Here is an 11,039-nt window from a genome sequence, read left to right on the forward strand (position 1 = left end):
TGCTAGCAAAAAAGCAGAATTATTTAGGGTTTTTTTTCCACTGATACTATTGGGCTATTCCATAACCCAAATCCTGTAGCTTTAGATCCAGCAATGTGCACAATCGCTATAAGGAAAGTTGGATTTTATCATGACATTATATGAGACACAAAGTCATGTGTCATAAGTGATAAAAGAGAAACATCACAAATATGATGTACAGAAAGGATTATTCTCCGTTGCAGATACAGAGCTCCTGAATCTCTGATTAGTGGTGGGGGATTAAAGTACACTATCTTCCAAAAAATGCCAGCTTAAGTAATGGTACCACTGTGCAATTGGTACCAATTGCCAATTTGGTACCAAAGCCAAATGGCAGTGGGTGAATCCTGCCAGGGTTGACTTTTTTTTTGACCGCAACCCAAAGTTGTTCCTCACATCTTGCTCTAAAAAACTAGTTAAGCAAGGAAAAGAAAAAATTGTCACAAAAGTCAGTCTTCCTTACCTTCTCTCATATTCTAGAAACTTCAGGTAAAACTGTGGTTTTGAGACTGTTATCTAAGTATGGTCATCATAGTCATACAGAGAAACACCAAGCCAGTCCTGTTAGAGTCCCTCGTTAGGATTGTTATTTCAAGAATGCTTTGCAACATGTTGATGACACTCATTGAATTTTTTCTGTCCTGCAAAATACACCCTCTTTTTCATGTAGTTGATTAGTTACCCATTCGTAGGGAACATAAATTAAGAAGGAATAAAGAGAACCAAGTAAACCAGCCAAATTCCACTTTCTGAAATCCAACAAACAGTACATGCCAGCGTTATCCAGTTAACTTCCCTGATCTAAAAATAAAACTTTTATTATCTGGTGTTGCCCATATAAATTTATTTTTAAATTGCTAATTTAGAGAGATCAGTTTGAACACACTGAAATATTTATATAGGCTGAGCCCATTCCAAAGCACTTCAATGACTTTGAGCTCCTTTCACTGGAAAGAAGAGACCCTTTACACCCATTGTACACTCAGATGTTGTCTTTTCTTATCATCTTCACTCTTCATGTTTTGCCTCTTCTGTTCGGATTCTTCATATGTTCTCTCTAATCATGAAAGTATTAAAACATTCCCTGGTCATAAACAACTTTGTAAGCAGAGCTACTCACTTGTAGGGCAGAACCTAGAGAAGAAAATGAGCCAGAAACACTCTTGGAAGTCACATGAGAGTCTTCAGTTAACAAAGGAATAGGTATTATTTATTAACATATGTCCTCCTACAAGCCTCTTTTCTGGAACAGTCAGAAAAGATATGCCAAGGAAGCCCCAGATGATGGATGCCCTGCAGGGACTAAAGGAACAGTTTTCAGCATTGTGTTCTCAAACTATTTTTCAATGCTAAACTGAACTGAATTTCCCTATCGCAGTGTTGACCTTCCCCTGTGGAAGGATGTGCACTTATGTCAAGTAGTGCTAGGTAAGAACATGGCCACTGAAGGGACCACTCATGCAGTTTTACCACAGATGAGTCTGAATTTCTGTTTCTACAAGTGAAAAGCTAGAGCTGCATAACACTTTTCTGTACACTTAGTACAAATACTTGGAAGTCATTGTCTGTCACGTGTTGATACACAGGGTAGAAAGGAAAAAAAGTGAAAAGGTAAAAGGTTGGTTTTCCTCAGTATAAGTAACCAGAAAGCACAATATCAGGATGCAGTGCAGAGTCTAGCCAGCAAAAGAGAGAGCTGCTGGTAGCAACTCAGATACCATATATGTTACTGACACGGGCACCAGGGAGAGTCTAGCAGAAAGCTAAGATATACTTTTTTTTCCCCCTTCCAGGGAGAAGTTTAAAAAAACCCAAACAAAAAAAAACCAGCATTTATTCACATGGAGAAACAGCTGGAGCAACCTTCCTGCCCATTCTTGCTGAATCAAGTCCTGCATTAAGAGTTGGATTTGACCCTCAATTCTGAAAGCCCTCTATATGCAGAACTTCCACACGTATGAAATCATGGTTTGAAGAGATACACAAGGTTTGAAGAACAAGACTTGAGACTGCTTTGTTTATAAAATAATCCACTTCAGAAAAGCCAAGTGGAATTCCTTGGTTACATGGGTTTTTCATAAACAGGATATTGCTCAGATGCTGCTAAACAGTAATGCTGCAATTCATCAATTAAAAGGAGTTGGAGCGGTCAACCTGAGTGGTTTTTTGAGATGCGTGAGCAGCCGCTCTGCTCTAGTTGATTACAGAAGCTGATGTTTTTGCCACCATACTGACTCTCCAGTTCCAGCATTTCAGCCTTAAGTGAATATTGAGTCATTTCTCAGGAACTGCAAGAAACAGCTAAGCAGATGTGTTCAGTCAGCCTTGTCAGCTTTTCCCTTGTGCAAATCCAAATGTATCAAAGTTTGATTAGCACTGTAGAGAAAAAAGACCATCTGCTAACAAACCAAATGCATGTCCCTTTGCAAAAAAGGAGCAAAGAGCTGTTAGATACCTGCACTGCTGAAATATAAAGGGAGCAGGAAGTTGTTGTTTCTCTCAAACAAATGTGTGCTCAAAATAATATGGTAAACTGTGAAATCAACATAGCAAAGGTGAAATCACACAATCAGAGCACTTTTTCTTACAGTCCATTTTCTCCGTATTGCTGTTGCATCCAGTTTTCAAATCAGATTAAGGAAATCCTTTATTCACTGGATAAAATGATCATGATTATTTTTTGTAGTTAATCCTAAACAATTTAGATTAAATTCCTAAGCCTATGTCTGCTTAAATTCCTGTGGAAAGACTTTGGGAACACACTTTATAGCCATCTGCTTAAGTGGATTATGTAAGGTCACATTCAGTAGAATTCTTCAATGAAAGATAAAAAATCTTTTCACAACTCGATGCTTTTGAAATGTTGGTTTGGGGCGGGCAGGAAAAAGAAAAAGAGGTCCTCACATCAATTTTGGATCTGTTTATCCAACAGCTATTGCTCCAAAAAGATTGTTAGCAAAAGACAGAAGTTGGAGTGATATTTCATTCATGCCTGCAATATCTATTACTTCATGAAATAAATGACCCTGAGAAATGTCAGTTTATACATTTTAAAACAAGTTTTAATTTAGGCCTGTTGTCACAGTACAGAGCAGTATCATAATTAATGATGTGAAACTGGTAGCTAAGATGTCATTACACACGGGAATGTCACAGTGAATCAAGTTAAACTAGCTACTAAAAAAATTCAGCACTGGAATATTAGTTTTTATACGCACAGTATATCAAATAAATCTTTGACAAGCTACAAAAAAGGGTATGGATTAAATATGATATGGGATGAGCAGAGTTGGTACAAAGCTGGCCCAGAATCTCAAAATGCCAGCAAATCAAGGCCTGTGGGTAAGTCAGGCTATTTATTTGCCAAGCTGCCCTACTTCTATTACACTTATCATTCTTCTGAATACCATTCACAAGAGTCTTTCTGTCAGAGCAAAAGACAACGTTAATTCATCAGAGCTCTGATGTAATTTCTAAGAAGGCTGCATACCTCCTGAAGATGTGTTTACAAGGATTTCTAGGAAGTGCTCTCCTGTTACCAGCTGGCTTTTTCTAAATCAAATTAGCATTTACACCTAAAAATTAGGTATAAAATAAAATTAGCATTTACACCAGATTAAAAAATACGTTCAGTTGTTATTTTCATTACAGAAATACACTTGTTAGCAGCATAAGTTACTTCTCATCTAAATATTCATGAACAATACAAAGTTTTAAGAGAGCATAACATAATTGAAACTGTGTAATAAACTGGAAGTATGGTCTCTGCTGGGACTGGTTAAGAGCCACATAGTCCATTCCCCTTGTGTCCCTGTCCTTGTGGTTCCTATGGGTACGGAGGAGGCATTTAGGCACACCTAGCTAACAAAAGTCCCAGTCCTAGGGGCAGAGGTGGAATTTACACTGGGAATCTGAGCTGTTGCTTTTATAAAAATAATTTGTGGTTTGCCATTATTCCACTGTATTCAGTATATCTTCACTCAAACAGTACACATTATTCATTGACTGACTGGAACAGAACAAAGCCATTTAAAAACAAACAACTACAAAGCCTCCAAGTTTCGCTTATTGTATATGCATTAGCTTATGGCAGGAGACAATTACCTGTCTGCTACTAGCATGTTCTGATGCATAGCCCTTTTCATTTCAACAAATGAGGACATATAAGAGCTATTGCTGCTCTTGTACACGTCGGTGGTTTTTTCCTTCCATTTTGTAGATGGATTTTTTTCCCTTTAATAATCCTCCTTTATTAATCTTCTCTTGTTTAAACTTGATTTGTACTTTTGAATCTAATTTTTCCCCTTAACTAAGGACTGTACTCCGGTGGACAGTTTCACTAGCCACTCATGCTTAAGAGTTTTGTACCATCAGACATTGCAGCTACTGGAAGGTCTGATTGCAACCTGGGGATATACCCAGGCTCATTTTGAACTGGTTTGTTCAGTCAATAACTTCAGTGAGGATTCAGCCCCATGGGCTTTCTCCTGCCTCTCCCCTCATATATCCAGACATTTCCATAGGCTTATATTTAGAAGCCCATGCTGCTGCCACTGCAATCATCAGCCCCTTTAACCAGAAAAAGCTATTGGCTGCAAATCTACGTGTACAGCAGTCACTCCTCCACTGTAATATAGATTCACCTTTAGGTAGTATTAATATTTAAACAGGATGTTTTGGAAGCACTTTTATGGGGAGTGCTTCCTCTGCCTCTCTCTTCACAACTAGACATTTCACTTTTCTCTCAGGTAACTCTGGCTATCTGCATCTTACTCCCAGCATCTATCTCTAATGAGGTCTTTTGTACATGCATTCAGCCAGGCACGCCTGCAAGGAACATATTTACACCTCTTGCTGAGGACTTCTGGCTCAGGGAATACCTGAGAGAGAGCCCATCAGCTCCACATCAGCCTTTCTTACTTTGATACACAGTTCAACTCATGAGTTAGTAACGTGATCATGGCTTTGTGTGGAATATTTGTACAAAAAGTCATGTTAATGAAATGTACAACACTACTGAGTGCTGGTATGCAAGTAACTGTACAAATAGATGCCCTTTTTTCTGTTAAAGAAAGTAAGTTTTCAGCATTGACTGCACTTTGTTCTACACATTGGTCCCATCTTGTTATTGTCATAAGGACTTCAACCTAGGCACTACTCATGCAGTCCTGTAGACTACTGAGAAGGGAGGAGAAAGGAGAATTTCTTATGCTTTTTCTTCCAGTCAGCTTTTAATATTTTCATAAGCCTTTGCAGACGTTACTGTTATACAAAGATAAGGTAAGAATGGTTGTGTGTATACCTAAAAAAAGCATTTCATGCTGTGCATGTTGTCTCAGGTCACCAGTTACCTAACTTGTACCCACTCATACTCCAGGGGTGTTTTCTCTTGTTCTTTCTTTGTACAAGAACCAGCAGTTAAAATCACCTTGGCTCTGACTTTAGGATACTAACACCAAAGGAGAGACATAAAGAAAGGCAAAAGGATGGGATACAGCAACACATCACCACTAGTATTGTCTGTAGGGAAGACTTGGTGGACTACTGTTGCTTTGCTCTTACCACTATGAATATAGGAAATGTACATTTGTAGAAAAAGGACATACCCAAAGTGTAAGGCATACTCCCTGAGTTCACAGATAGGATGCTAACCTTGGCTGATGTTCCCTATCATACCCCACAGTCCTTATTCCTTAAGGATGTAAGGACAGGATGAAGCCATTACTTCACTCTTACTTCCCTCCTCTCTAACCTTTTAATGTGCTGGGGGGAGGGTTGGGGATGGATGGCAAGAGGAATGTGCCTTGATTTGCACTACAATAACTTTCATGACTTAAGGCAGTGCTGGGCAAATACTGGCCAGGCAGGCTTTTAAGATAGTTATTAATTCTGTACCTAAAAATCTCTCAATATGGGGCAGGAAAATGCACTCTGAACTCTCTTTATTACATGACTTAAGGCAGGAAACAAAGAAACTCATTGCTCACTGCAATAAAGACAGCACAGAGAGTCTCACAAATTCAGCAAAGTTTCTAGGGCATGCCAGGAATAACAGATCATAAAAGTGTGCTATGTATTATGCAGTATGCCTTTTCCTCAAGTACCTTACAATTGTCAGATCTAGCAAAGGGTAAACCAAGGGTCATTTGGTTCAAGTGACTAGATGAAGGTGAGGCAGGTCACCTTCCCTATCTGAAAGTGTTTATGGTAAAACACTGGCAGCACAATTTTGAAGGTGGGAGAGGGAAAGGAAGTGAACAAATTCCCTTTGAAATTCAATGTTATTGAATTCAAATACTCAAGAGAACATGGTCAGTGTATAGAGGTCAGCTTTCTGCCAACCACTGCAAACTGGAAAAAGCTCAGAGAACAAATCATTCTCTTTGTATGCTGAGATGTGGAAGCTATGTGAAAATATTTAATAGTTATAACATAAATAAGGATTAAAATAATATTGTATCAAAATCTCAACTATTTCAAAGTGTAGCGGCTGGCCAAAAAAGGCAAGTTTGAATAACACCCTACAAAAAAAAACAAAACACAGCAAATCATGCCAGGAGATAAAGCGAGCACTTACTGGAGCGTGTGACAGGTATATTATTACTGTTCGTAAATAGTTCTGTAGCCCCAGCACCATGGTAGGCAGTTTACAGACAGACTGAGTAACAAGATCTGTGCTGTGAAGAGCCTCCAGTCTCAGCTGACAGTTATACAAACAGGGACAAGAGGTGGAATAACAAGGAGGTGTGAGGCTACACATTGTCATTAAGTACCATTTCAAGAAACAGGAGAAGCCCACATACCAGTTCACTGCTGCTGAAACAAAAAGTCTTTCTCTACCCCCTCCCCATAGTTTTTGCCTCCCATCCTTACACCCAAATACACCTCCCGCATCAAATTCTCCTCTCCTTCCCAGAATCACAGACTGGTTAGAAGGGACCCCTGGAGGTCTTCTGTTCCGACCCCTAAACCTCCCTCCCCTCCTTCCTCTGAGCCAATTTGACTTACTAGAATGTCTAAAAACTACTAAACCAACCCTGAACTGTTTGTTACTGTCTTAATGAATTAGATCAGGTCCCAAATGGGACCACTGAGGTCAGATCTCATGTAAGGCTGTGACCCCATAACTGGGAGAGAAGAAACAGGAGCAAGACTCCTCCTCTCTGAAGGCAGCAAGCTGTTACTTGAGTTCAACTGCACGCACAGCCATCCCATCCTCTCTGCTCCATGCCTTATGGAATATTGCTACATTATTTTTAATTTCAGGTTTTTTGTTGTTGTTGCCAATAACCTAGCTGAGTAGGTGCAGGGAGATAGTGCATTATGTCTCTCTGAAAGTATGCTTTCAGGAGCATTTTTATTCTTCTTTGCCTTAGGAACTCTTCTCTGGCAAGGGAAACATCTCAGCCACGTTTACTGAGGCTGCGAAGAGGACTGCAAATGAGAGATTAAACTTCTGAGATCTGTCCCCCTAAATCTCATAGGTATTTTCAAAAACCCTGTTGTAAGATTCTTGAGGTTTTACATTTAATCCTACTGCTCTTTGAGTGACCTCAGTAGAGGCATTTCAAGGTATTTGCCCTGGTGGTGTGCTTCTGATGTAGCCAAACCATGAGGAGTTTCACTGGGAGGCAAGCCAAAGTAGGTGCTACAACATTTGATACCACGTGACTCCACTGTCTTCTGTGAAGGTTTCTTTCCTTTTGATTCTTTTGCTTTAAAGATGTGTGGGTGTTTGGTGGGTTGTTGCTGTTTTAATCAATTCCTGCTACCGTCTTCCTTTTTCCATAACCAAAACGTATTTTAAAGGAAGTGGAATTTTAGGCAAGTAAATTTAATTCTGCCTTGCCCTGATTCAACATTTCTTTTCCCCTCCTTTTAAGAGCATAACACTGGGCTCTCACTTCCATTTTCAAGCCAATCCCAGACAAGTACCAGTTCTTATCCTTTCCCAGACAGGTGGCCAGCTGACAGATTTTGCAGCATTAGTGCTCAACTCATTTAGACTTTCTTCAAGACTGAGTAATTTCTGGGAGGGGAATCAACCTCTATGACCTCCCACTGCACTGTACTTTGCTGCTAATCACTCTACCATCAGTCCCTGAAAAGCAATTTTACATAATCTTCAATGGGCAAAAGGAATTACAAGTATTCTGCCTGTTACTCCACTACTGTCATCAAGTTACAATGTCATTTATATTCTAACCAAGTATTTGCATCTGCCTTTATCTACATATACATATGTATGTGTATATATATATTTGTATGTGCATATGAACTGAAAAGACAGCTCAGTTAATAGACTATGGTGCCAGCTTCAGAAGCTTATCCAAATAGTATTAAAATAGCCAAGGCATCCAATAATATATAATGGGAAGGTCAAATCTGATTTGAGTATATTCACATTTTATTCAGCATGTCACATACATTAATCTATAATAATCCTAAAAGCACAAGATAAGAATGACGGTAGTAACTTGGATGGATACTGCACTGATCTCTGACTCCTACTTTGATAGGTCCCAATTATAAACAGCACTGTAAGTTCTGGAGGCTCTAGCTGCAGCTGTTTAAAACATATGGCTCCTTCTCTTGAAATTACCACCAGTCCCTTGCAGAAGTTGCAGAAGGGATCACATCAGTGCCTCAGTCGCCTCCAGCTCTAGAGCACATTGCCACCTGATATGAGGTCAGCGCAACCACGCAACCACTGCAGGCTCTAAATTGGAGCAGCTGAAAACGGTACATATTACTTCAGCTGCTCCTGCCAGAGAGATGGCAGGAGCCATCTTACTGCTGCCCTCTGAGCTGAGGGCAGTTTGTCTTAAACTACCACAGCTAGACTTCTCCAATGGCAGGAAAATTGACAGCAGTTTTTGGTGGTGTTACATTACAGTGGGTGACTGGTGATACTCACATCTGTCAAATGCATTTAAGTCAATGTCAAATTTCAATTAAGAATATCAGTGGATTCCACAAAAGATTTTAACGATAACATATATGACAACTATGCTGTATTTGAGGATACTTCCCCTTTTGAAATCAAACAGGGGGACCTCTTCTCTGACAGAAGAGCTCAGGGGTTGAACAGGATCATCCCTTTCTCAAAAGCTTCACATTTCCCTCTCCTGTGTGCATTACCCTTTAGCAGAGCTGAGCAAAGTCTTGCATGCAGCTGTCAAGGCTGAAGCTGGGGTTGCCTGAGAGAAGCTGGAGAGGAACTGAAGGAGCAGTGGATGTCAGGTGTAGTCTGTGAAGGAAAAAGCAAGTGACTGAGGGAGAAATGAGAAAGCATCAATGGGAATAAGCATAAGTCAGCAAGGAAGAATAACAAGCTGTCAAAGGATGCTTTTTTGATTGTGAATGCTGGTGTTTCCACTAGCTTCACTGCAATAAGTCATGAATGGTGAGCAAGAATGGTTCCCTCGCAGATATTGGCACCTAGTTAAGTTCAGAAATCCAGACCAGTGCTACAGCAAAGAAAGCAAACTCACCCTCAGGTGAAGCATTGTATTCATATTCCAGCCACCTCCTTTCACAAGGGAAAAAGAATGGTGTCCGACTTGAGTCCGAGAGTCAGTTACACTTAAGTGCTTAGAAGAAATGCACTGTGCAGTTAAAGCTGCAAAGGAAATATGGGGATTATCACACAGCTTTGGACTGGCAGTGGTGAGGGCAGTGGCAGCACAGGTAAACGTCTGCTCTGGCATTTCACAAACCTAACAGAGAAAAGTAAGGGAGAGCGAACATCTCACCTTTTTGGAAAGGCATAGCTAGAGAAGGGATTACTACTCAGGAGGAAGCAATAAAAAAATGTTTGTAATATGCTGGTAATTGAAGAGCTACTGCTTAATCCTGTTCACAGGTTTAATAGCTTCTAAGGGAATTTAAATAAGTTAGTGAGGTTTAACATTCCTCTGAGAGATGAGTCCATGTATAACCTTGTATTTCATAATTAAAAATCTCTTTGATCTGTAAGACCCAGAAAATAGGTTATAGTAAATTACGGTCTGAACAACCAACCACTTGATGGTTGAATAATGCAGGGAAACTTCAAGACCAGATTTAGCATGTCTGGATAGTCTACCGAGGGTGTGGGACAATGGAGGTCTTAGCTGCATAAATGAGAAGCACATGCTATTGAAGAACAGGAATAACATCATCATCTGCTTCCCCTTACTCCTCATTAGCACTATCCACAGAGTAGCAAAATGTGTATAATTTTAGCAATAATGTGAATGGTATAATAATAATAATAATAATAGAACCCTTAATCCCTGAACTGGGCTGAATGTCTATAAAATAGCCAGAAAATTGAGACAAAAAAATCCACAAAAGAAGTGGGATAAAAAAGGAGATTAAATAGGTAAAATGAGCTGGCCTTATTGTGGCTAAGAAGCATAAACTGCATCAAAGGAAGGGCAAAGTAAATAAAATAATAACTCGACCTAGGACAGATTGACACAAGCTATTTTTACTTCAGTAACAAATTGTATTAATTTATTTAGATTAAATATCGGATATGTTAATTCAGTAACTGAGCCAGACATAAAAAAATATAGGTGTATATAAATCAAAAGCATATCAATATTTAACCGTAAAAACCTTGAATCTTTACCTTGCTCCCCCTCATCACTCCTCTTCCAAAAATCAATCCCTTTTTCCCAGAAAATAATATTTCAAATTAGCAAGCAGGGAGTTTGTCATTAAGGTCATAAAGTCAAAGATGAACCAAGGGAAATAAAGTTGGGGAATACAGAAAAGGCAATAGCAATATGAAACTATTTTAAAGCAACAACATCTCAGTACTACACCATGTCAAGGAAAGCATTAATTCCTACATCTCAGGCCATTCTGAACTCTACTAAGACAATAGTTTTCCTTTATATTCAAACCATAACCACACAGAAAATACCATATTCTCAGCCTTTTCCCTGTTATTGAGCCATTCCAAACCAGAGAGCTGTGCCATAATTTGCTCCATACAGGGAAATGATAAAATGAAATTACTTCATTCA

The sequence above is a fragment of the Pygoscelis adeliae genome, unplaced genomic scaffold, assembly GCF_000699105.1.
Source record: "Pygoscelis adeliae isolate BGI_AS28 unplaced genomic scaffold, ASM69910v1 Scaffold140, whole genome shotgun sequence".
Taxonomy (NCBI): domain Eukaryota; kingdom Metazoa; phylum Chordata; class Aves; order Sphenisciformes; family Spheniscidae; genus Pygoscelis; species Pygoscelis adeliae.